Consider the following 27331-nt stretch of genomic DNA (forward strand, 5'->3'; position numbering starts at 1 on the left):
TGACAGAGTCTGTCGGAGTCTGTTAGTTTGTGAGTGTCTGCTTTAGTCTGTGGGAATGTGTTAGAGAGTGATAGCTGTGAATCATGAGTCCAGCACGTGATTCCAAGACCATGCTGAATCTCGCGCACGTACACACACACACACACACACACACACACACACACGATTGTCTTTCCCTGTAAACATTTAGATAAAACCCGTTTGCATACACACGCTAGAGCGTATCCCTCCCCCCCAACGTTTTCCCTCTTCCCTCCTCCTCCCTCCTCCCTCCCCTCCCTCTCCCCTCCCTCTCCCCTCCCTCTCCCCTCTTCCCCTTCTTGCCGACCCTCTCCCCCACCCCTCGCCCCTCATATAGCCGATCCCCTCGTGCTTGGCTGCCTTTTACTTAAACGGCAGTTAATTTGGGGAATGGATGACGTCACTGCCCTCCCCTCCTTCCGCCCTCCCCAGTGGTAGCAAGGAGAGCGATCTCCCCCTCCCCCGCATGCTGAAGTTCGTGGGTTCGAGTCTATGGTTGAGGACGAAGTATCTTCTTCAGCTTATCGAAGATTCTTTGGGTCAACATGGGAGCCTGGAAAAGATGATTTGGGTGTTCGATAAAAAAATAATAGTGATGATGATAATAATAATAATAATAATAATAATAATAATAATAATAATAATAATAATAAATAATAATAATAATAATAATAATAATAATAACAATAATAATAATAACAACAACAACAACAACAAAATGAGGCTCAAATGTTGAACAAGGAGAACAAGGAGACCCTCAAAGCAGGACTGAGGAAGAACATGTTTGTTCAAGCAATGTTCATCACACAGCTCAAAATGAATCGTTCACAAAAATCTCAAAGAGCTGGAAGACTACGACAATGAAATTAGAAAACGAATTGCAGTGGATTAGAAAATGTGCGATGAATACATAAACAGCATGAGAGGCACTTCTGTGTTTGCAAAGCATAGTTTACAATATACAACCCCAACAGCTATGATCTACTTCAAGCGGTTGATATCATAGTCATCGTCTTTATCATCATCGTCATCATCATCAGTCACCATCATCGCCAACATCATAGTCATCATCATAGTCATTATCATCATCATCGTCATCATTATCACCATCATCATCGTCATCATCATCATCATCATCATCACTATTGTAATTGTTTATGCTGACACCTCCACTATTGCCATTACTAGTATGGATACAAATATCCTACAAATACTTGGTGCTATTACTACTTAAGATATTACTTTACTATCAAAACTACTACTGCTGCTACTATCTTAAGGACGGTACCGAACTATCAGAAGTGTGCTAATTCCGGCCATCACCAACGGGCGGATACCAAAGGAAAAGGAAATAAAAATAATTGAATTTCCACCAAGAATGGGAGGGTTAGGGATCTCAAACCCGTTAAACCTTGCCGACATAGAACACCAAAAATACCCGGAACTCACGTCCTCCCTGACAAACAACATCATGTCACAAGATCAACAGAAGGAGACTAATGTGGAAGAAATCAGATAAATCAGAAGAAACATATCAAAGCAGTAGGAGCTTCGCACCTAATTAGATCAGCTATCGAATAATATGAAAAGAGAGATAGCAATGGCACATGAAGATGGGGCATCCAATTGGCTGATAGCACTACCAATCAGGGCAAAAGGATTCAACCTAAACAAAAGGGAATTCACGGATGTATTGCCTTGAGGTATGAATGGCCATTGTAAAGGCTGCCTAACAGATGTTCCTGTGGTACACAGTTTGATCCAAACCATGCGATGATATGCAAGCAGGGTGGATTCATCTGCATGAGACATGACGAGATAAGGGATCTCACTGCCCAAATGCTTCGGAAGGTATGCAAGGATGTGACCATCGAACCAACATTACTCCCACTAGGAGGGGAGAACTTCAGGCACCGCACGTCCAGCATATCAGATGAAGCACGAGTGGATGTCAGCGCAAGAGGTTTCTGGATATGGGGACAACTGGCCTTTTTATGGCATGCGAATATTTGAACCGATGGCCCCCTAGCTACAATAACTTAACTATTGAAGGCGTCCCACTCCCGGAACGAGAAAGATAAAATCAGGATGCATGAGGACCGTATACAGAATGTGGACCAGGGCTCATTCACTCCGATAACCTTTAAGACTTATGGTGGGATGGGTCCAATGGCAAAGGCATTCTACGCTCGTCTGGTAGAGGTGATGGCAGAAAAGAAACAACAACCAAAAAGCAGTATTGTATCGTGGACGAGATGTAGACTGTTATTCTCACTCTTAAGACCAGCCCTCCTATGCCTGAGAAGTACCAGGTCACCATCCCCTATATCAGTACATGTACAAAACCTCGATTTTGAGCACACTATAGTAGAAAGTAGGATAAATGAACTAATGTATTAGGCTTCATTAAAGTGAAATAATAAAAAAAATATATAAAGGGGTAGTTGACCACAGTCAATGGCGAGAGGGGGGCCAATGAACTGTGTCTGTGAGAGACAGACCCTGACTGTTATCGCCACACAGTTCCACAAGGATGAAGGTCGTTATAATAGTAATAATAAAAAATACCATTACTACTACTACTATTACTACTAGTACTAGTACTGCTTCCGCTACTTCTACTATTACTGCTACTATTTCTATTACTGCTACCACAAATAGTACTGCAACTACTGCTACTACTACTACTACTCCTTCCGCCAGTGCAACTTCTTCGACTAATAATACTACTGTTAGTATTACTATTGTTGTTTAATGTTCATTCGGTGGAATCAGCCACGGAACAAATGGTCACCATATAGAATGTTGTGCTCTCTAACATGGCGTCTCTCTTTGTCCACAGACCGAGTAGTACATCACATAGCCGAACGCACCCTTCGCGACCGGCCCGACGACCGCCTGTGCTATAGGTGAGTTGTTGTTTGTTTGTTTGTTTGTTTGTTTGTTTTCTGTATAAGTTGCGTACACCAGGAGGCACTTTCCGGATCATCTCAGACCGAAAATGAATACAAGTTTATTCGTTCCAAACTGTCTTATTAGTGACCATGGCAATGAAGCTAAAGCTCATTATATATATATATGCAAAATAACCACAGGAGAAGGGAAAATTGTAGACAGTAAGTACTCTCGTACATTACATCTTCAGAATAAATGAGATATACAAAAGTAATTATTGTCTACAAGTTTCCCTTTTCCTGTGATTATTTTGCTTTTTCGTATCACGGTAAATATATATATATATATATATATATATATATATATATATATATATATATATATATATATATATATATAAACAGATTGATATATATATATATATATATATATATATATATATATATACATTATATATATTATATATATATATATATATATATATAAGGTGTGTGTGTGTGTGAATTTATATATATATATATATATATATATATATATACGCGAGCATATTCACACACATTGGAGCTCCGGCTCTAGGTGCTGAGACTGGTATGCGCGAATCCGAGAACAACAGGTGGAGGAGGACCTCCTGTCCTCCTCCTCCTCCTTCGGGCTTTGACCCCAATCCCATCATCCATCATGTCGGCCCTAAAGGGAACACGACCTGCTCCCGGTTGTTTGTGCCATCGCCCCGGTGCGTTCCCGGACTGCCCAGGCAGGACAGCTACCCGGACGTCGGCCGTCCAGACCCAATCTTTCGAAGGGGGGGGGGGAGAATTTGTGACAGCGACCTGCCCGGACCTCCCGTAGAAACCTCCCCGTCGGTAGAGTCCGGGAATGTGTTCTGGGACCCCGGACAGGTCTGTAGTGTCTGTGAGCGTAGGTTGTGGGGACTCTGTACAGGGTGGGAAAAATGTCTTGGTTATTGTTTGTCTTTGATATATATCAAGAAATGGTTATCTATTGCCTCGATGTGTTACGTCCTTTGGTGATTTGTCTCTCTTGGACATCATCGAGTCCGGGAAGGAGTCGGAGCGACCTTAGGTCACCCGGGTAACGGCATTGTTTGGACCCTAAGGTCGCAGATGGGTGATGAACCGAAACCCGGAAGAGTTGGAGAACAGTGCCCGGAACCAGTGAAGAAAATGCCCTTCCCCGGAACAGAATTCGAAAAGGGTGTTTACGAAATTCCTTGTAGAATATGTAACCAAATTGCAAAAGAGCTATCACTTAGAATAAATCATAAAAAATGACTAAAAGAAGATAATGAATCAAATGCTATTTATAAAAAATCCCAGGACAATTGCTTTCAACAACAACAAAATGGTTGAAAGGAATCTTGTTGAAAGTAATTTGACTAAGCCCACACAAACTGCTAATGTCAATCATAATCTACGATTATATAACCTAGATAATTATATCTGCAAAGAAATAACAAAGAAGTACCAAATGTAAGACCATTTTTGAAAGTGAATTTTGATTAGACATTTGGTCGTCACCTTGTACCCATGGACGTTGAACCGCATTCCTTTTTCCTCCTGGTGACATTTGATCACCACCTCGTGTCCGCGGGATGTCCCAACTTCCTTTTGTCCCTACAAATGAAAATTAATCCCTACTCGAGTCCACGTTCCTTTTCCCCTTACTATTATGTTCTGCTTGGCTATACTATCTAAACATGTGTTGCTGCACAGACGATTTAATACACGAAAGAGCTCTGCTCCGGTTGTTTCTCTTCAAAGTGGTTAACCTTATATATATATATATATATACAGTATATATATATTCATATACATTATATATATATATATATATATACAGTATATATATATTCATATACATTATATATATACATATAAATATATATACATGTCTATATATAATATATATATATATACATACATGTATGAAGGGGAGAAGCGTAAACACCAGACTAAGAATGGGAGGTTTAATGCCTGACGTTTCGGTCATAGTCCTAGGACCGTCTTAATGAGTGTGAGGAGATAGAGTGGTCAAAGAGCTTAATATATTGGCCGTAGTTGGAACTGGGAGAGGTATTCCGCTCTAACAAAGCTGCCCGGGTCCCCCTCCTCCTCCAGTCGCTACGAGAACCGGATAACTGGTCACAACCTTACATACCCAATTGTACATAATGGATCTCATATACATTGTTATTTACAAAGAAAAAATACAATGAAATAAAATGCAACATGTGCAACAAGTAAAAAAAGTGAACTATACACTTGCACGAAAAAGAAAATAAATTAAATCACGTTCATACACACTGTGACTATTTTTTACCCTGTACTCTCTCACTCAAGTTGTTCAAACTGATGACATATATATATATATATATATATATATATATATATATATATATATGTATATATATGTATATGTATATATACTATACATATATATTTATATTAGAAGCTCTGCCATGGGATTCGAACCCTAACCCGTGCGTCCATAATCACGAAGTCAAGTTGCTAGCGTCATATATATATACATATATATATACATACTTGTGTGTGTGTGTGTGTGTGTGTGTGTGTGCACGCGCGTGTGTGTGTATGTATATGTGTGTGTGCACGCGTATATATGTAACATATAATGTATAATGCCATTCGCCGTATGATCATGGGGTTACAGATGAATTAAATCGCCTGGCGCCCGACATCAGTGTCAGCAAACAACATAACTGGGTTGAAGGACAGAGAATTCGCTTGCAGAGAACAGAAATTGATATATGCTCACATTGGTTTGGTGGAGAGAAAGAGAGAGAGAAAAAAGAAAGTGAAGGAGGAAGAGAGAGAGAGAGAGAGAAAGAGAAAGAGAGAAAGAGAGAGACTGAAGGAGGAAGAGAGACCAGACGTCCATCTCATATCCTTCTTCTCCTCTTCCTATCTATCTGCTCCTGCTCCTACTCCTCCTCCGATATTCCTCCTCCTCCTCCTCCTCCTCCGCCTCCTCCTCCTCTTCCTCCTTTCATCTTCCTCCTCGCCCTCTTCCTCTTCCTCCTCCGCCTCCTCCTCCTCCTCACCCTCCTCATCTTCCTTTTCCTCCTCCTCCACTACCCCCTTTTTATCCTCTTCCTCATCTGCTTCCTCTTCCTCCCCCCCCACCTTTTGATCCTTGTCCTCCTCCTCCTCTTCCTCCGTCTCCTCCTCCTCCTCCTGCTGTTCATGCCTCTCCCCCTCTGAGGAAGGGAGGAGAGCTCCGAGCGGCGGTGGGTGACCATGAATCACGACGGGGGCTTCCGGAGGGCGGGGGAAGATCCGGAAACAGGGCTGAAGGGCGAGGGGGGAGGGGAGGGGGGGAGGGCTGGAGGGAGGTCGGGGGTGGGGGTTCGAGTCCGGGAAGGGGCCCCGAAACAACCGTCCAAGAGACAAACTTTTATTGATTTGCCCCGTGCACGCGCGAGTGCACGCGAAGAGAGAGAGAGAGAGAGAGAGAGGGCTGAATAAAATTTCCCGCAGATAAGTAGAGTGAAAAGAAAAAAAAAGATAATTTGTCGCCCACTCGGACCGGATGGGAGAGAGGAGAAGAGCCTGTAGCTGAGCTTGCGCGTACGCAGGGCGGCAGGTGGCGGCGGACGCCACGTGCACGTGGGTTGCCTCCTCCTCTTCCTCCTCCTCCTCCTCCTCCTCCTCCTCCTCCTCCTCCTCCTCCTCTTCCTTCTCCTCCTCCACTTCCTCCTCTTGCTCCTCCTCCTCCTCTTCTTGTTGCTCCTCTTCCTCCTCCTCCTCCTCCTCTTCCTCCTCCTCTTCCTCCTTTCTCCTCCTTTCTGCTCCTCCTCCTCCTCCTCCTCCTCTTCCTCTTCCCAATCAGTTCGAGCCCATCACCCCTGCTGCCCCTGCTGCCTTTCGCAGGTGTGTGAGCAGGTGGAGGTACAGATTACGAGAGTTATACCTCACCTCTTTATCCTTCTTCCTCTTCCTCTTCTTCTTTTTCCTCTTTCTCTTCCTCTTCTTTTTCTTCCTCTTTCTCTTCCTCTTTCTCTTCCTCTTCTTTTTATACTTTTTCTCTTCCTCTTCTTTTCTTTCTTTCTCTTCCTTTTCTTTTTCTACTTCTTCTTCTTCCTCTTCCTCTTGTACTTACGTCTTCAAGTATGACTCATCGTCTTCCATTCCGGGTGATGATTTTTCTATATACTCATCTCCGTGGCACCCCCCCCCCCCCCGGTAACGAAGGACAAAGATTAAATACATAATTGTTCCTCAACGAGTGGCGCACCCCACAGAACAATCCTCGTGGCACTAGAATCGAGTGCCACTCAGCCTTGAGGATGAAGAGGCTCCTCCTCGAAGTGGAATGTCCCTCTCCTGTGACAGGAAATTGCCCCCCAGGTGGAAGGAACGACTGACAGAAGCTGTGACGACATCTTGAGAAGTGACACTGAAATCAAGTACCGCTCCACGCCGCCGTCCAAATTAACTTGAGAAATAATCCCCCCTTCCCCTCCCCCTTCCCCCCTACCTCCTGTTTAGTGACAGGAAATGACAGGGTCGAAGAAAGACAATGAGTGACCCTTTGGTCCGTAGCGGGGACAGAATACTGGGATGTACTGTGCACAACAAATACAACAGAGTACATGGCAGTTTGTGTGTGTGTGTGTGTGTGTGTGTGTGCGTGCGTGCGTGCGTGCATGTACTCATAGTTGCCCAACACAAATGGTGAAAACAGGAGGGACAAGGGGGGGGATGGGGGGTTAATGGAGGGAAGGAGATGCATTGGCTGAAAGGAAACGGGGAAGGGATGGGGGGGGAATGGGGGAGGGAGAAGGAAACAGCGTGAGAGAAGATGGGGGGGCGCAAGGGGGGAGAGGGGCGATGATGGGGGAGAGCGGAGGAAGCCTGTATTGGAAGACGACAGCAGGGGGTGAGGCCAGATCACTGGCGGAGGAAGAAAGGGACTGGAGGAGGAGGAAGAGGAGGAGGAGGGAAGAGGTGTTGGGATGGGAGGAGTGGAAGAGGAGGAGGAGGAGGGGGAAGAGGTGATGGGATGGGAGGAGTGAAAACGGTGGAGATGAAGAGAAAGGAGGAAAAAACAGAAGATGGAAGAGGAGGAGGAGGAGGAGGAAGAAAAGAGAAGGGTAGAGGGGGAGGAAGAGGTAGAGATGAGGCAAAAGAGGAAGGAAGGAGAGGAAAAGAGGAGGAAAGTGGTGCGTGAGGAGGAGTGATGGTGGGAAAAAGGAATATAGAAAATAGAAAAAATACGAGAAAGGAGAAGGAGGAGGAAGAAGAGGAAGAGGAAGAGGAAGATGAAGACAGGGAAAAGTTAAACGAGATGAAAGGAGGAGGTGTTGGTGGTGGAAAGGAAATGGGAAAGAGAAGGAGAAGGAAAGGGAGATGGAGGGTGGGTGGAGGAGTATAGTATAGAAAGGAGAGAGAGAGAGAGAGAGAGAGAGAGAGAGAGAGAGAAATGGAAAGTGGTCTTATAACACACACATGTACACAGACGCACACGCACTCACACACACACACACACACACACACACACACACACACACACACACACACACACACACACAACACACACACACACCATCCCCTTGCTCAAGGGGGGCGGTGAAGGCTTGCAGTATTGTGATGCGTTCCACGCCCTGAGAGGGGCTCGATCTCGGTTCCGCTGAGTTGGCAGGCCAAGGCACAATCTACCACGCCATAGTGCGTGTGTGCATTATCTTTATTTATTTATTTATTTATTTTGTATATTTCTTTTTCTATTTCCTTTTCTCTGGCCGGGCTGTGTTTTGCCCACTGTAGGAAGGAAAGAATAATAATAATAATAATAATAATAATAATAATAATAATGATAATAATAATAATAAAAAAAAAGAAAATAAGAAGGATGGCGAGGGAATAGAGGAGAGAGGAGGAGGAGGAGGAGGAGGAGGGGGGAATAAAACGAAGGGGGTTGAGATAGCTTGGCCAGGGGAGGTGGGGGGAAGGGGCAGAAGGAGGGGGAGGATTGGGGAGGGAAGAAGAGAAAGTGAGAACGACGGAAGGAGGGGAAGGGTGGGGAGGGGGAGGGGGAGGGGAGGCGATGGATGGGATATGGGAGGGAGGTAGCTCGTGAGAGGAACGGAGCGGGGGAGGGGGGCAGGGGGGGTCAGTTCTCGTAGGCAGCGTCGTCGTTGCTGCACGCCCACGGTAGCTTTGCTTAACATTGCATGTCATGTCTCTTTCCCCAGCAGCCTCTACTCCCCCACCCCCCACTCTCTCTCTCTCTCTGTCTCTCTCGCTCTCTCTCTCTCTCTCTCTCTCTCTCTCTCTCTCTCTCTCTCTCTCTCTCTCTCTCTCTCTCTCTCTCTCTCTCTCTCTCTCTCTCTCTCTCCCTCTCTCTCTCTCTCTCTCCCTCTCTCTCTGCTTCTTCTTCTCCCCCTCTCTTTGTTTCTCTCTCTTTGTCTCTCTCTCTCTCTCTCTCTCTCTCTCTCTCTCTCTCTCTCTCTCTCTCTCTCTCTCTCTCTCTCTCTCTCTCTCTCTCTCTCTCTTTGCGGCTGCGAAGGCCTCTGAGATGAGTGAGGCTGCGGTTTGTGCCAGTGCCGATGCCAATGCCGCGCTTTGGCGCCACGTCGTTAGGTTAGGTGGAGCGAGCGCGTCCGTCCGTCCGCCCGTCCCGGTGCCAGTAGTGCCAGGAGTCGCGGCGTCAGTGGCACCGCCTTGTATCCGCCTTGTATCCGCGTGGATATGTGCGGTTCTACCCGCTACCTAGGGAGGGGCTACCACGGAAACGAATAAAATCATCTGGCGACAGCCGATAGGGAGAGTAAAGCGCCAACCGTGATGGAAGGAGTTTAGGGAATTAGGATGGTGTTGTTCCGTGAGTCATGGTCTTGGATCACGTGTTGGACTTGTGATCAGCAGTTATTGCCCTCCCGGATGAGAGGTCAGAGCTCATATATGACCGATCTATGGGTAATGCTGTGAATTTACACACACACACACACACACACACACACACACACACACACACACACACACACACACACACACACACACACACACACACACACACACACACACACACACACACAACTTCCCGTCCACAAGAGTTGGAATAACGGCTCGCAGCGCAGTGATACTGAAATGATATCAGCCCAGGGTGGGATTCGAATTCGGACCGCTGTGTGTGTGTGTGTGTATGTGTGTGTGTGTGTGTATGTGTGTGTGTGTGTGTGTGTGTGTGTGTGTGTGTGTGTGTGTGTGTGTGTGTATGTGTGTGTGTGTGTATGTGTGTGTGTGTGTATGTGTGTGTGTGTGTGTGTGTGTGTGTGTGTGTGTGTGTGTGTGTGTGTGTGTGTGTGTCTACATGCATGTGTGCGTGCCGGCTGGATGTGAGAAGGATGTAGACCGTAGAGGAGCGGAGATGGGAGTATATTGAGGTGGAAATGAGGGAGGGAGGTTGGCTTTATGGGATGGGGGGAAGGGGGGGAGGGAAATAGTGGGGGGGGGGAGGAAGAGGAGGGAGAGGTGAAGGATAAGATGCCTTGGCATGGAAGAGTGATCTCCCTTCGTGGCGCCAGAAATATTCCCTCCTTGGCACCAAAGGTGCCATTCTCGTCAGCATCAAAAGCCATTCACTCTCCCAAAGGGTTTCCGTTGATGGGTTAAGACTCCTTGGTGCCAAAAGTGGACCCTCCGGGGATATAGAAGGGTTCCCTCCTTGGCGCTACGGTTTCATCTCTGGCTCCAGAAGTGTCCAACCCCCCCCCCCCCCCAGGTGTCACAGCCCTCCATTCCCCGACGTCAAAGTCCTTCCTCCCCTGGCGCCAAAAGCACTTCCTCCCATGGCGCCAAAAACGTTCCCTCCCCTGACGCCAAGTATCCCCTTCCCCGGCGCCAGAGGTATTCCTCCTGCCGAAGTATTCCTCCTGCCTTCAGGTTACTGGACCAGGAGACCCGCAGAGGCCGCATTGGCGGCGCCAAGATGGCTGCCACCACGCGGGGCCTGGCGACGGAGACGCCAGCCTCTCCACAGCCTCCTTCAGTGCTTCCACTTCCTCCTCCTCCTCCTCCTCCTCCTCCTTCTCTATCGCCGCAGCATGGAAGGAAGGGACTAGATGGCACAGAGCATCAGAGGCAAAGGAAGTTAGTCAGTGCCGATGGCAGACGCACGCGCGCGCTCGCATCAGAAAGATACACACTTGCCACGCCGCGTTTCCTGCTCGCCTAAGCGCCGCACGAGAAAGAGAGAGAGAGAGAGGGAGAGAGAGAGAGAGATAAGGGGGGGATATTACTGTAATTGTCCCATGGACCAGTAGATTCCTTCGGACAATACATAGTATCCTTTCGATTGTTCCCCGCCTCTATGCTGAATAAAATCACCCGGCGTCAGCCAGAACTATTATTAGGGGGTGCCAGTAGGCCGGAGGGCCTCCCCCCCCCACTCACCTTCCCGGTATCCACTTAATACTTTATTCTGGGTGAAAGTGAACTAGTTTTATTCATCTAAGGGGAGATAGGCCACATGACTGCATGCGGTCCCTGGTATTATACTTTCTCCAAGTGCATTCAATCCAGTTGCCCTTGCCTTAAAAAAAATAATCATGACCTCATTGTTTGGTACGTCATTAAACTCTGACGTTACTCATTGATGGCTTAGTAGGGAGTTTCATGCTTCCACGTGACGTCGGTGGAGTAGAAGAGTGACAAGTCAATGGTGGTGACGTCACTGTCATTAAGGGCTAGAATTGTATTCATATTGGCTGTATAATAGACTCTACGGCCAACTTAGTAAGAAGAGAAGAAGGGTGGGTGTGGCTATGCGCAGGGAAGGGAGCGTTGGCGACGGTGGGAGACGTCTCAGGCGCCAGAAACGTGGCTCTGGCGACGGCGACGGCGACGGCGAAGACCACGTGGTCTGGCGACACCAGACCTACTCGAGACTCCTGTCCCAACCCTTTCGCTACTGAGGGAGGTGGAGGTGGGGGGGAGAAGGAGGAGGCGCGGTGCCACAGAGATGAATGCCCCCCCCCCCGCACACACACACACCCCTTCTCTCTTTCCTTTATTTGGGGAATAGGGGGTGTTCTTCGATAAATGAAATAGTATAACGTCTACCAAAATAAAATATTTGAAAGGTGCCACCATTCAACATAAGCACACACATATAGCATATATATATATATATATATATATATATATATATATATATATATATATAATGTGTGTGTGTGTGTGTGTGTGTGTGTGTGTGTGTCTGTCTGTCTGTCTGTGTGTGTGTGAGAGAGAGAGAGATCTTTAGAACCTCTGCCAAGGGATTCGAACCCTGACTTGTGCGTGCATAATCACGAAGCCAAGACGCTAGCGTCAGGGTTCGAATTCCTTGGCAGAGCTTCTGAAGATTCAATCTGTCTTATATATATATATATATATATATATATATATATATATATATATATATATATATATATATATATATATATATGATACACACACACAGCCTGCCCAACAGGAAATATGTATAACTGTCTTTATTAACCTCTCTCTTCTCTTGTTCTTCTCGTCCTTTTTGTTCCTCTTCGTTCTCCTCTTCCTCTTCTTTCTCCTCCTCCATCTCCTCCGCCTCCTCCTCCCCTCCCTCTTTCAATTCGTCCTCCTTATCCTCGTCTTCTTTGTTCTCCTCTTCCTCCTCCTCATCCATCTTGTTGTCCTCTTCATTTCCTTTCGTGTTCCTCCTCCTCCTCCTCCTCCTCCTACACTTCCTCCCCTTCATCCTCCTCCCCATTCTCCTCTTTCTCTACCTTTTTGTTCTCCTTCTGCACTTCTTTTTCCTCTTCCCTTTCCTGCTCATCCTCCTCTCCCTTCTCGTTCTCCTCCTTTACATCCTCTTTTTTCTTTTTCTCCTCTTCCTCTTCCTCTTCCTCTTCCTCTTCCTTGCCCTCTTGGTCTTCATCCTCTTTTCTCCTCCTCCTCCTTTTCCTTGCCCTCTTTGTCTTTATCCTCTTTTCTCCTCCTCCTCCACCTCCTCTTCCTCGCCCTCTTTGTATTTATCCTCTTTTCTCCTCCTCCTCCTCCTTTTCCTTGCCCTCTTTGTCTTTATCCTCTTTTCTCCTCCTCCTCCTCTTCCTCTTCCTTGCCCTCTTGGTCTTCATCCTCCTTTCTCCTCCTCCTCCTCCTCATCCTCTTCCGCCGGCGGTGGCGCGCTGGGGGATGTGGTTATGGCAACGGGAGTGTAGCCTGGGCGACGCGACGGCAGCGGCGACCACCTCGCCCGCCCGCCCGTCCGCCCCTGACGCGGGCGTGGCGCCGGCTTCCGCCTTAGCGTGCGTAGGCTGTGGTGTCCGGCGCCAGGGTGGTGGGGGGGAAGGGGAGCAAGGTGGGGGTGAGGGGGACGTGGAGGTGGAGAAGAGGGTAAAGGAGGAGGAGGAGGAGGAAAAGGTGAAGGATGGGGGGGAAATGATGTAGAAAGAGGAGGCAGAAGAGGTATAATAACAGGAGGAGGAGGAAGAGGAGAAGGGGTAAAAGAAGAGAAGAAGGCGGAGGAGGAAGAGAAGATGGAAGAGGAGGAGCAGGTAGAGGAAGATGAGGAATAGAAAGGGATGGTAGAAGAGGAGGAGAAGGGGACAAAGGAAGAAGAGAAAAAGGAGCTGGAGGAAAAGGAGGAGGAGGAGGAGGAAGAGCAGGAAGAAGAAAAAGGGAAGGTGGTGGTGGGTGGGGGTGGGGGTTGGAGGGTTTAGGGAAAGGGAGAATTTTGACGCTTGGCGCCTGGCGCGACAGCTCGCCTTTGCATGTAAAAGCGGTAGTTATCGGTCCTCGGGTGGTAGTAACGGGCTCTTGGAGGGGAGTTACTGCCTCCTAGAGTGTGCATTGTGATGTTAGGTGGCTCGCGGCGTCATGACTGGGGAGAGGGGGGACCCGTGGTCGAATCTCTCCCTCTCCACCTCCCCAGTAAGTCTTCAGGAGTCCCCTTGAGCTGAATAAAATCATGTGGCGTCAGTCAGAATAGAATGTTTAAAGGTAACACGCGTACGCGCGCACACACACACACACACACACACACACACACACACACACACACACACACACACACACACACACACACACACACACACACATACACACATACACACAAAATGTCATCAGGACCACAAGTTTTGTTAATGCTTTGAGTTGCGGCAAGGCCAATTTGTCCTTCGTTAATTCAATGTAAGACTTGGTGTGTCAGTGCAGGACCTGTCTGTCAGTAAAAGTGTTTTCCTGAATTGCCCTCCTTTACAGGTTGGATTGGCTCGTAAACATCGCTCGTTTAGGTCGCACGAGTATATACGTAGTTGTATAATTTTGTGTGTGTATGAATGTGTGTGTGTGTGTGCACGTATGTGTGCATGTGTTCGATGTCCTGATTCTTCTCTTCTGAACGGATCTTGATGGACTGGTGGCCAATCCTTGGCACCTCCCCCCCCCCCACACACACACAATTCCGATCCGGCTTACCTGTGCTCTACATTGCGATGCGCCGGCCTGACGACACACGATGGAGCGTGGGCGGTCACGTTCCTCTCGCCGAGCTGAACAAAGCCTGTTTATGTTGCTCTGTGGCATATGTATATATATATGTATATATATATATATATATATATATATATATATATATATATATATATATATTATATATATATATAAAATTGGAACGTTTCCACCAAAGTTGTCTCAGAAGCATCCAAAAAATCAGCTGGGAAGACTACAGAACCATCCTCAGTGTTCTTTCGGAAGCCAACGTCCCAAGCTTCGAATCCTACCTCATCAAATTGCGACGGGCTGGTCACCTGGTCCGCGTGGATGACCCTCGACTGCCGAAGCAACTGTTCTTCTCTGAGCTGCGAATTGGGAAACGGACACACGGTGGCCAAAAGGAACGGTAGGAACACCTTCTAAAGTCCGGCTTGAAGAGCTGGGACGTCGACTGGAACAAGTGGGAACAGCTGGCCAAAGACCGGCACAGTTGGAGACACGTGACCTATCAAGGAGCCCAGATCTCTGAAACCGACAGAACCAACAATATCAATCAGAAGCACCAATACGGAAAGGAGAGGCAAAGAAATCAAGACCGCTGGAGACTTCCTCCCATTACCGTCTGCAATATCTGTAGCAGATAATGCGCATCAAGGCTGCTGGGTCTTCTGAATCACTAGAAGACCCACAGAAGTTAAATAGAAGTTAAATGCAGAAGCTAAATGAAGTTAAATGGAGACCATCATCCTCGCCTCGAGGGACAGCCAAGACGACGATATATATATATATATATATATATATATATATATATATATATATATATATATATATATATATCTGTGTGTGTGTGTGTGTGTGTGTGTGTGTGTGTGTGTGTGTGTGTGTGTGTGTGTGTGTGTGTGTGTATAATCACGAAAAACCCACATTCGGAATAAAAGGAAAATTAGAAGAAATTATAATTTCTATATTTCGGCTAACAGCTATAGCCCTCTTCAGGAAAGTACAGGTTACATGAAATGGTGGGACATAAATACAATTGAGATGTAAGTGGAGGAGGAACAGGTGTAGTTAGACACAAGACATTCCGCCATTCAGGGCGGAGTCAGAAGGGAGGGAATATGTGGGTAGAGGTGTGAGGTCAGAAGGGGTGTGGGGCCAGGAGTGGTGGGGGAGTGAGGTCAGGAGGGTGAAGATTTTTAACCAAACGGCTCACTGCTATCCGTGAGATTATGTCCGGGGACCATTGACCTTTGGAGATTTTCAAGTTCAGACATTCTTCTGTTAAGGAGGATTCAACCATTTTTCTCCTGAAGCTGCAGTTGGACTTAAACAATATTTTGGCCTTGTCCCAGTGAAGACTATGATTTTTGGTGCTGGCTTGTTGGGACACAGCGGAATTTTCCTGGGCATATCTGATGGATCTTTGGTGCTCAATGAACCTGAAAAATGAGAGATAAAACAGCTGTTTGCTGACGACACCGCGCTTGTGGCAGGAAAAGAAGAGGGACTAAGGAAGTTAGTGACGGAGGTTGGGAAGATGTGTGAAAGAAGGAAGTGTAAGATAAATGTGGGTAAAAATAAGGTGATGAGATGTAGAAGGGGAGAATGTGGCAGCAAATTGGAAGTGAGTGTTAAGGGAGAGAGACTGAAGGAAGTGGATAGTTTTAGATACTTAGTTGCGAATGTGACGGGAAAGGGAGGAGTGGATGTGGAGGTAGAATGTAGATTGAGATAAGCTAGTAAATGCCTTTGGGAATTAAAAAGTGTTATGAGAAATAGACATTTGGGAATGCGTGCTAAGAGGAGATTTTATGGAGTGATTGTGCCGACAGCACCATATGGGGCAGAAACATGGAACATAAGAGAGGAGTTTGAATGTTGAGATGAAATGCCTGAGAAGTATGATAGGGATTACTAGGCTGGATAGAGTGAGAAACGAGGATGTGGGGAAGAGACTTGGGGTGGAAAGGTAGTTGGGAGATAGGGTTGATGAAAGAGTATTGGGATGTTGTAGACACATGGAAAGAATGAGTGAGGTGGAAAAAGTGAGCACGAAGGGGCGACCAAGGATGAGATGGATGGATGGGGTAAAAGGGACATTGGGAAAGAGGGGAATTTCTGTTGAAGAAGGAAGGGAGAAGACGGAAGATAGGGGTGAGTGGAGAATGGTTGTGTATGGATGATGCTGTGATGCATGGAAGGGAGTGGGTAGGGGATGGTGGGTGAGGGAGTATGTGTGAATGATATTTTGATGCAGCCCAAAGGGATTTCTCCCCCGTCATCTCTTTTTCTGCATGAGGGAATGGAGAGGGGGCTCGCCGGTGAAATGAAGGTGCCTTACTGTAGATGCACTGTGTCTTGCTACATTGATTCTGATCCAGGGCAGCGGGCGAGATGTAGGGAGGTCCTGTCATCCAGGAGAAGCCAAGATAAGAGGGAGGGAGGGGGAGTGGGAGTGGAGTATGTGGGGATGGAATGGATGGGAGTGGAATTAGCTTCCCCCCCCCTTTTTTTTCTATCTCCCTTGGAAGGGGGAAAAGCCGTTAGTATACATATATATATATATATATATATATATATATATATATATATATATATATATATATATATATATATATATATATATGAATGAATGAATTAAAAATAAGAATAGATATCTCTGGTTAAAAAACGAATAATCCACAATATATATATATGATATATATATAATTATATATATATATATATATACATATATATGTGTGTGTTTGTGTGTGTATTATATATATATATATATATATATATATATGTAGTTATATAAATATATAATATTTAGTGATTTTTGACTACACGAACGAAGAAATTATGGAAAAAGTCAACGAAGATCTACTCCGCCCTAGATAAGAGTCTGCAGAAGTGGTGTGCTTCCCCATAATTAAAAGGGGGTGGGGGAAATATGAAATGAATCGTGGCTCCTCCGAACTGGCCGGCCAGAACATTTGCGGGTGTGTGACGTCATGTCGATGGTATTTGGTCAGCCAATCAGGGGAAAGGGGTGGAGGGCGGCCAGGTAGTTTCGTCGAGTGAAGGTGAACAGATCGTAGGAGGTGGTTGCTTCTGGGATTGGCTATCTTAGTGACCATAGAGAGATATAGATAGATGGATAGATAGACAAAGACTCTAAAAAGAGTCCACTATAATCTGAAAATACAAACCCGCCGCTCAGAAAAAAAAATCCTGAAGAAGTGAACAAATCAAAATTTTGAGAAGAACCTGTACTCTCTTCTTTAAGAAAATTGTGGATTGGAGAGTAAGGCTCGCTGATGGTTCCTCATCACCCTCCAGCACAGGGAAGTGCTTTATGGAGTTCCATCCTCCTTACCGAGAAGGACAGGAGGAGACTTCGTGGAACTGAAGAGCGGTCGAACTCCTGAAGAGCGGTCGAACTCCTTCGAACTTCCAGAAGAGGTTCGGGAGAGACCGAGACTCGTTCCATCACTTCCAAGACTCCAAAAGCTCCACGAAGCACTTTGTCGTATTTAGGGGTGCTGAAAATTACGTACATACATATACCAAAGACTTTTTCCCCCTTATAAGGGAGGTAGTCAAAAAACAAAGGCATAAAAACCATTCCCACCCATTCCATCCCTATCACACTCCACTCCCCTCCACCCTCTTCCCTCCCTCTCATCTTGGTACCTCCTGGATGACGGGTCTTCCCTGCATCTCGCCCAACGCAGGGTCAGAAGCAGTGTCGGAAGACACAGCACAGCCACAGCAAGGCCGGAAATTACATTTTAAAAATCGAGGATGAGACATTGTAAAACAGTAATGTATAAGGTTTGGGTCTTCTTGGATTTGAAGAGGAAAGGTTTCAGGTTGTTATGTTGTCTCTCTGAGCAACGATTTCGTTTTTCTTTCTGGTTGACGCCAGGCGATTTTATTCAGCTGGAAGGACGTCCCCGCGGACCGAAGAGGTTGAGATAACCTCTGACGAAGGTAGACAAAATGGAGTATCGAGGTGGGTCGTCGGTCAGTAGGAAGGTAATCACAGCATGGAGGTAAGCTCCGTTTGTGCGGGGATAGAACCTGAGATCTCCCTGTCGCCTCATTGCGGAGCGGTGCTCTGCGGGCATTTTGTTTTTCCGATTTTTTCACCCTGTAGCCGTTGAAAAAATAAACAGCGCGTTGGGGTGACAGGGGGCGGGGATGCGCAACTTCACGCTGGTGCAGTTACAGTACATTAAGCTCGTATGTGCGGCAGAGCAGTTCTGTACATGTGCACACACACACACACACACACACACACACATACACACACACACACACACACACACACACACACACACACACACACACACACACACACACACACATATATATATATATATATATATATATATATATATATATATATATATATCGTTCGTAAGTATGGAGGCCATATTCTTGTGAAAGGTGGTCACCAGTCTATTTCATTCTTCTTCTAGAGGGTTTGTAGACCAATGGTTGGAAATGTATTGTGTTTTCATCACTGGAAACCAGCGCTTCCATCCTTGAGGACAACATGGTGTCGAAGAAGGAAAGTCATGGAGGTGATGGTCAAGGAGAGAGAGAGAGAGAGAGAGAGAGAGAGAGAGAGAGAGAGAGAGAGAGAGAGAGAGAGAGAGAGAGAGAGAGAGAGAGAGAGCTTGAAAGAAGGCAGCAAAGAGTTGGGACGAGGGGACCGGAGGCGGGATAGTACAAGTGATCAGCGTTCATATTTGAGAGGAGACGAGTCTCCATTCTTAAAAGAAAGACGCGTGACTGTGGTCCGTAAGGGTGCGAGTCTTTAGAACAGACCCGGGGCCACTTCTCAGCTGAAGAAATCCGTCTGGTTCGAGAGGAAGCTGACGTGGGGCTTGAACGGGACCACGGTGGATCGAGACCCATCCTCATGGTCCATCTCCCACACCTTCCCCCCTCCCATCCCCATGACTGTATAAACGGAATCGTGAAGACAGATTCTTTTTTTTCTTAGTCTCCCCGAAGAGCTTGGCGACAGAGAAGCGCTAGTGAAACGCTCTGGATGGAGCTCCTTCCTCCGCCTCTCTTCTTCTTCTTCATCTCGCGGTACCTCCACTTCATCTGGCGACATCAGATTCATACACAAAACTGCAAGACAAGCATCCCCCGTCCCTCTTTCCCCCCTCCCCCCTTTCCCCCTTCCATCTCCCCCCTCCCTGGATGCTGCTCTCCCCCCTGCCCCTCTTCCCCGCTCCCCCTCCTCGTCTCTCCTCTCCGCCCCTGCATCTCGGCTTTGTATTGGTTATTGGTCATCCCCGCAGAAGCCCCGCCCCCAGAACGGCGGCGACCAATCAGAAGCTGCGTGGTGCTTGCTCTGGGTAGTTGACCCCCCGAGCTCTGCTCCCTCGTCCCTTTCTCCCCCCTCCCTCCCTCCCTCCAAAAACCCCCTCCCCCGCCGAGTCGCGCCTGGCTGACACACCTCCGATGTGGCACCCCCCACCCTCCCCCCGTTCCGTGATTTCCCTCGCCGAGGAGAGCAGGGCATAGGCCCTCGGCGCGCCGACCCGTGCGGGCGCGCACGCAGAAGGCAGGCGCCACTCGACGCCCTGCACGGGGCCTCCTCGGACAGGCAGCGACGGGGGCCAGAGGCGGGCTCACCGTCTGAAGAGGGCCTCAGTTTCTGCTGCAGACGGCCTCCGTTCGTACATGGGCCGGTCCCCCCACCCACCCCTGGGGAGGAGGGTCTAGAGGACTTTTCGCCCAGGATGCTGCTACTGCTCGTAATCATCTCGCGCTTTCGGTCTCGCCGCCGCTCTGCGTGTGGCAACGAGGAAGTCGCTACTCGCTCGTCCTTCCAGTCGCAGGGACTCGTCGTTTCCGGTAGCGATGCTGCTGTTGCCGCCGACGCCTGCCGCCCCCGCCACCCAGATGGGCAGGCCAAGCAGGCAGGCAGGCAGGCCGCCACAAGCGGTCCGAGATGGCTCCGACGCAGTGGAAGGCTTCCTTCGCGGCAGGTTTCTTTGCCACGTCGAACGACACCTCAGTGTGCACAGTGAGACCCGCAGTGATAGTCACTCGCCCCTTTTATCTTGAACCATGCCGTCGCCGCCGCCGTCATCGGCCCTGAGAAGCCAAGCACTACGACACCCGCCGCCCCTCTGGTCCCCTTTGCTGGCCCTCCGGAGTGTGGTGCACCTCGATGGTACCTCCGTCAGAGAGGAGACTTCCACCGTAAGTAGACGATATGGGAAGGGGTGTTCTTGGGGTGGATTGGGGTGCTGCCTAGTATGGGTCGCCGGAGGCTCGCGTCTTCGAGGTTTTATTAGGTGCAGGTGCTCCCGAGAGTTAGTTTCTGACGAAGGGGAAGGGAGATGAGGAGGTCGAAATGTTGTTTCCGGATTCCGCTCGAGACTTCGGGTAGTCTTCCCGGTGTTCAATCAGAAACCCGATTAGATGGAAAATTCTCCTCTTAGGTAGTTTGACGTTCGCCAAAGTACGCGTAGCCTGCAACAGTGAATGAAATAATTTTTAGGATCACAAGGTAGGGTAGTAGCCTCCTACCCTTTGGTACGGAAAGGGTGAAGATCTTTCTTCCGCTGCCGTCAGGTGATTTTATTTATCTGAGTGGCATTTCCCCGATGAGGAAAGCGGGCTGTTTTCAAGTGGACATGTCCACTTCGTAATACGATTAGTTTTAGACCAAAATTTCGCCTGGTCTTAATCAGCCTTCGTGTGTTAGAATGGTGATTGTGTTAGACCGGCGTGTTAGGTCAAGCAAAGCATGTCGAGGGTTTTTCGCTGTCCTTACATTTTTTTTTTTTTTTTTTTTTTTTTTTACATTCATCTCAAACATGGATGCAATGACGGAGTTCACACAATAGTTTATGCTGGTTACCGTCAGACGACATTTCGGTGACGTCATTCGGTTGGGTTGTCATTGTAGGAGCTCAGTCGTCAGATGATTTTATTCAGCTTCGAGGAGGAGGAGGACGGGGGAGGGAGGGCGAGGACGAAACCTTATGTTGGTCATCAAGTTCGTCACTCCGTTCTTAAATGAAAATGATTTTCGTGTGCATGCAGTGCAGCGTCATAAGTGAGTAAATTCATCCATTAACACTTTCAACATGACGTACATGAGCGATTTTATTCTGGTCAACGATAGGTCAGTTTATTTTATATATATATATATATTTATATATATATACATAAACGATGGACAACATCGGGACAAGAATTAGGGGTCTCGATCGAGGAGACCCCCATTTTGAACGAAGGTGATGACCTTTATCCATTGTGTGTGTGTGTGGATGGTAGCCCAGTGGATACCGTGTCCATCTTATGGGCAGGTGGTCGTGGGTTCGATTCCCGGGACCCGCTGCGGGCTTTGTCACGTCAGGCGGGGAGGCGACCCAACATCAGCCTTAAAAATCAACGGCTTACCGCAACTGTCAGGGTTTGCCCTAACAGGGGTTTTTCACTTCCCAATGCGTAAGAGCGGGACGGTGAGGTGATTTCTATCTATGTGTGTGTGTGTGTGTTGTGTGCGTGTGTGTGTGTGCGTGTGTGTGTATAAATATATATGTGTATATATATATGTATATATATATATAATGTATGTATATATATATATATATATATATATATATATATATATATATATATATAATATATATATATATACACACACATTATATACATTTTTGTATATATAAGAGGGGCAAGGGAACTGGTAAAATATCTCATTTGTTTAGGTTTTAAAGATAGATGGATCCACCTGTACTGAATGAAGGGTAAAATGTGGAATGCTGTAGGGTGAGAGGGAGTCCGCTGAGGACGAGAAAAGGCGCGCGTAGAGGGGACAGTTCCTCAACACGTGGAGAGAGACCTGAGGCACGGGTGTGTGATGTCGTCAGGGTTGTTCAACCAACACGTTCAAGAAAGAAAGAAAAAATGTAAAGTGTAGAAATTGATGATAAAAAGAAAGAAGTTGGAATGAAAAAAGGCGAGATGGGGGCGGTGATTTTTGTTGATCCTTTTACTATCGAGAATCACCCAGGGACAGTCGTAATAAGAGATAAAGCACCACCCGGCAAGGAAGGGTATACTATATGTTGTACATATTTCTCTTGACTGGATAAAATCGGCTGGCGGCGGCAACCTGGACAAATGCAAAAGTTGTGAACAGCTGTGGGAGGTTAATTAGATTTTTTCGGTTAAGTTAAGCGAGGTTAGGTGTGGTTATATTTAACTGTGACAGTCAAAGACAAAATTTCACGAGAAATCGAATGAGATCATTTCTAAACCCCAGAAACTAACTGGGCAAACTTCAGGGAACAAAGGCGTCATCATCATCATCATTTCAGTGTGATAAGTTTGAATGGGCACATCTTCATTTTCTTTTTCTTTTTTGCCACAGTTGAAATTACTTAATGCTGATAATTAAATCGTTAAGTTTAACTTTACTTAGTTTAAAGTAGAATTGTCATTCATACATAATATTTCACAACGAAATGAATTCGTGCAGTTTTTTTTTTTTTTACTTCGAGTTTGACCATTTCTGTAAGAAAGCAGAATCAGTAATAGAATACCAGTTTGTTTCGCCGTCGTCTTAGTCGCGGCGTTGAGGTTCTGCATGGCGGCCGCCATATTGGATGGCGGGACTTCTCTCAGACGCGGCTGGCCTTCTCACCTTTTTCTCTGCCCTGCACCCACGCAGCTTTTGACACCCCACATCCGTTGGGAGGAATAAAAAAAACTTTCTCCCCATCAGCCTGTTGACATTTGCACTGATTTTGCTTTTGTGACGCCAAATAATTTTTATCATCTTATGGGAGGGATTCCTCCTCCTCCTCCTCCTCTTTCTCCTCTTCCTCCTCCCTAAACAAGAAAAATACCTGTGATGTATTACATACTTGCTCGGGAGGGAGGCGCGACCTCCAGACTATTTTATTCAGTTGAAGCTCCCCCTAATAAGCATTTGATATTCTATACACTTAACTCGCACCCCCACGGACTATGACTCCACTGTTTTCTTCGCTGAAATAGCTCCTCAGGGTAGAAGCGCTGGTTATTGTTGGCAAAATACTAAGTGCCCATTCGATTCAGCTATAAAGTTGAACGACAATGACGTCATGTCCGCTATGACGAGACTTTGATCCGAAGGAACTCCTAAGCGATCGAGACCCCTTGGAGGGTATTGTCATCCTGAAGGAAGTGCAGCCGAAGCCGACGACAACGAGGAGAAGGACGAGGAGGAGGAGGAGGAGGAGAAGGAGAGCTCCGTCATCAGTACCTCCAACATTCCCTTCGCTGGGGCACCTCTCCCCCTCCCCCTTCCCCTCCACCTCCTCCGCCTTCCCTTTCCCCACCAAGATTTGACCAATATCTTATTGTGACGTCACTGGGAGCTTCAGCCTAGTGACGTACTTTATATATTTCGTGTTGGCCATCGCCAGGTGAGTTTATTCAGCAGAGGTTAGGAGGAGGAAGTTTGGGAGAAAATGTAACCGTGGTGGACTGATAGATCGTGGCCTCCATTCCTCTCTTACCTAAATAAAACTCTCTCATTAACTAGCTGTCGTCAGGAGATTTTATTCAAGATCCCGTGAACCCCCTCCCCTAAAAAAAAAGAGAGGTCCTTCTCTTTAGTCGTCAGCGTGGAAGTCTCCATTCTTGTTCCCTAAAACTTTATTCAGGAGCTCACGAAGCTCACATCTTTGTCACTGAAATACCTCCCTCCCCCTCCCTCTTTGATACCCAAAAATAGGAGGCTCCGCTATTGTTGTAATTGTTGTTGTTTTTGGTCTTTGAAGTGAATCTTTTGCTTCTGAAAGCCTGGAGATGGTCATCGTTGTGTGAAATCGGGCGATATGGAACCGTAGACTTTTACTGTGAGCGTTCTATCGCTAATTCATTCACACTCGGAGTTCTTCGTCACCTTAATAAAATATCTAATGTGTGAACACGTGGCTTAGTGTCACCACCAGTAATAATTTCACTACGGCTGGCGTCAGATGATTTTAGTCAAGTGGAAGGAGCCTCCACTCCTGGTCTGGGGTTAGTCATTTTTAACTCTCAGCCTGGTGGTGACAAACATGGTAGCTTCATCTGAACAGCGTCAGACGATTTTATTAAGCCGAAAGCCGGTACAGGGACTGTTGGGGTTGTGAACATCTTATCGATGAATCCCCGTCAACATGGTCACGTAACCCCAAGCGACTTTATTCAGCTAAGAATCTCTTCATTCACTGAAAGCGTTGGTCCACAGTGGCCACCACTCCCTGGACTTTCTTGTGGCACCAAGACGCTGTGTCCCTTGGCGCCAGGATAGAGGGTAGATCCAGCGTTCTTTGGCGCCAGGATGCTCGTCTCTATACCTTGGCGCCAGGATGCTTGTCTTTATACCTTGGCGCCAGGATACTTGTCTCTATACCTTGGCGCCAGGGTGCTTGTCTCAATACTTTGGCGCCAGGATGCTTGTCTCTATACCTTGGCGCCAGGATGCTTGTCTTTATACCTTGGCGCCAGGATGCTTGTCTTTATACCTTGGCGCCAGGATGCTTGTCTCTATACCTTGGCGACAGGATGCTTCGTCTCCATACCTTGGCGCCAGGATGCTTGTCTCTATACCTTGGCGCCAGGATGCTTGTTTCTATACCTTGGCGCCAGGATGTTTGTTTCTATACCTTGGCGCCAGGATACTTGTCTCTATACCTTGGCGCCAGGATGCTTCGTCTCCATACCTTGGCGCCAAGGTACTTGTCTTTATACCTTGGCGCCAGGGTGCTTGTCTCTATACCTTGGCGCCAGGATGCTTCGGCTCTATACCTTGGCGACAGGATGCTTGTTTTTATATCTTGGCGCCAGGACATTAAGTACCTCGGCGCCAGGGCACTGTGTACAGTCTCCTCCACTTCCGAGTATTACACCGACGCTTGACTTATAGCAACACGTATCACCGCGCTGGATTTCTTTTCAACCGTGTTCAAGTGGGCAAACATTTATCAGATCGTATGTTGCTCCAATTTTGGTATTACTTTATCTTAAAGGGTATTATATCAAGTAGAAGAAGAAGAAAAAAAAGTAGAAGAAGAAGAAGAAGAAGAAAAAAGGAGAAGGAGAAGAAGAAGAAGAAGAAGAAGAAGAAGAAGAAGAAGTCATGTTGCATTGAAGAAAAGGTAACAAATGGGTGGAAAATCTTGCCGAATGGCAATAGGACGCCAGAATCATGGAGGAAATAGATCGTCCTCCCGTCTGGCGCCTGGCAGAACCCCCTCCACCCCTGATATATTGTAGTCATGCCCATGTCGCTGCCTTGTTTTTACTGGTCAGCATCCTGTAAATATATGCAAGATTGTCCCGCGCGCGCGCGTGTGCGTGTGTTTGTGTGTGTGAGGTAGCTTGGCAGAGTGGAGATGCATCACATCTGTTGCATTTCCAGCTTATGGTGGCATGTGTTGAGGGTCATCTGGTGGCCACATCGAATTCTGCTTGGATGAGCTCTGTTCTCTTTAGCTTGGGTCTAGATTTGTGTAGTGGAGATGGGGAATGGTCAAGAATCCTACTGGACTCCAAGCTGTCATAAACAAATGTATGTATTTAGTTATGTTAATGTAATTGGGTGAGGGCGGTGGGCTGGTGGTGTGTATTGTGTTGTAGTAGTATTCTTGGGTCTGGTTATTGTTTTTATTAGATATTGTGCATTCTGTGTCACTCATGTTGGTAAGGCTGTCTTCCCCTGTGTGGTGATCTGTTGGCATTGTCTGCATGCAGCAGCAGATAGTTTTCAGTGTCTTGTTTTGTTGCTTGCAGCTCATAGTGTTACGTGTGTGAGGTGACTATCATAATCCGATAGTCCGGCTCTAACATTTTGTTTATTAATGTGTTTATGTCATTGTCTTATCTGAAGCCTGTGCCAGTAATTGGTCTGAGGGCAGTAAGACATTTGCTACATTTCTATATAATATCACCGCTGCAGATATCGAGGTTTTGGATGTGATGTTAAGTATTTTGTCTTGCTTGTCTTTGCCTCAGTTAGGTATGAAAGAAGAGCCTGAAGTGATGTTCTGTTGCGGCCATTGTAGAATAATGGACCTCAGACTCGGAAGAGCATCTGGAAAAGGACATAAAGTAATTTAGTGTCATCAGCGTATACAGGAAGAAACCCTGTCAATTCATTTATAGACAGGAGGAAAGGAATAAGAAATACAACAGAACCATACGAAACGCGAGAGGTTATAGGCAATGGAGAAGAGTGGTGGCAGACTTTACCAGTAATCATGGGAGAATCAGAAATGATGAAGCAGAGAAAGGGATAGATACTTGGAGAGTTGCTTGGATGGTAGTTTCAAAAGTGATAGCAGTCAACCATCTTTGGGACGGATTGAATGTAGACATATTTAAAGCATAAAGGGTAGGAGTAAGTTGATAATAAAAAAAAGTGTATCAGCAGCAGCAAACATTTAAGTAAAAGTGTCATTCATTATGGAAAGAGTCGAGTTGAAATATTTCAGGATAAATTAAGAACTTAAGGAATATATTTCAAAATTGCATTTACAGAAATTGAATTTTTTGAGTGTTGGGACTAGAAAAAAATAGAAGCCAATGCTCCTGTTGGAACGAGACCTGTCAAGCTGATTTTTGATGGAATTAGTATAGTTGGTTGTCTATACAAGAGAGGGAATATGCTGAATATCTAAGGCTATAAGAGACTTAGTATACACAAGACCCGATGACCTTTCTGGATCTGACAAGACATTAATTAGAAAAAAGGCAGGACCTAGCAAAAAGAACTAAAGGTTAGAGTGCTCTCTGACCTAATTTTTGAAAATGTAATTATGAGTGCTTTCGCAATTTAAATCTTATGCAAAAAATGAATAATGCGCATTTCAGAAGTGAAAGGGCTCATTTTAGGATGTGAACTATCATTTAAA

General features: G+C 46.6%; 1 protein-coding gene across 7 annotated transcripts in view; it reads left to right on the plus strand.

Moving 5' to 3' along the window:
• The window catches only part of rhea (Talin_middle and talin-RS domain-containing protein rhea), a 269357-nt gene that overhangs the window by 199293 nt on the left and 42733 nt on the right, over positions 1-27331 (plus strand). For all 7 annotated transcript variants that reach the window (XM_076177737.1, XM_076177740.1, XM_076177736.1 and 4 more), the window contains one exon: positions 2864-2930. The gene's annotated coding sequence lies outside the window, so the exon portion shown is untranslated. The remainder of the gene's footprint in view (positions 1-2863; positions 2931-27331) is intronic.

Source organism: Oratosquilla oratoria, chromosome 41 (genome assembly GCF_046742065.1).
Source record: "Oratosquilla oratoria isolate Oo_2021 chromosome 41, ASM4674206v1, whole genome shotgun sequence".
Lineage (NCBI taxonomy): Eukaryota > Metazoa > Arthropoda > Malacostraca > Stomatopoda > Squillidae > Oratosquilla > Oratosquilla oratoria.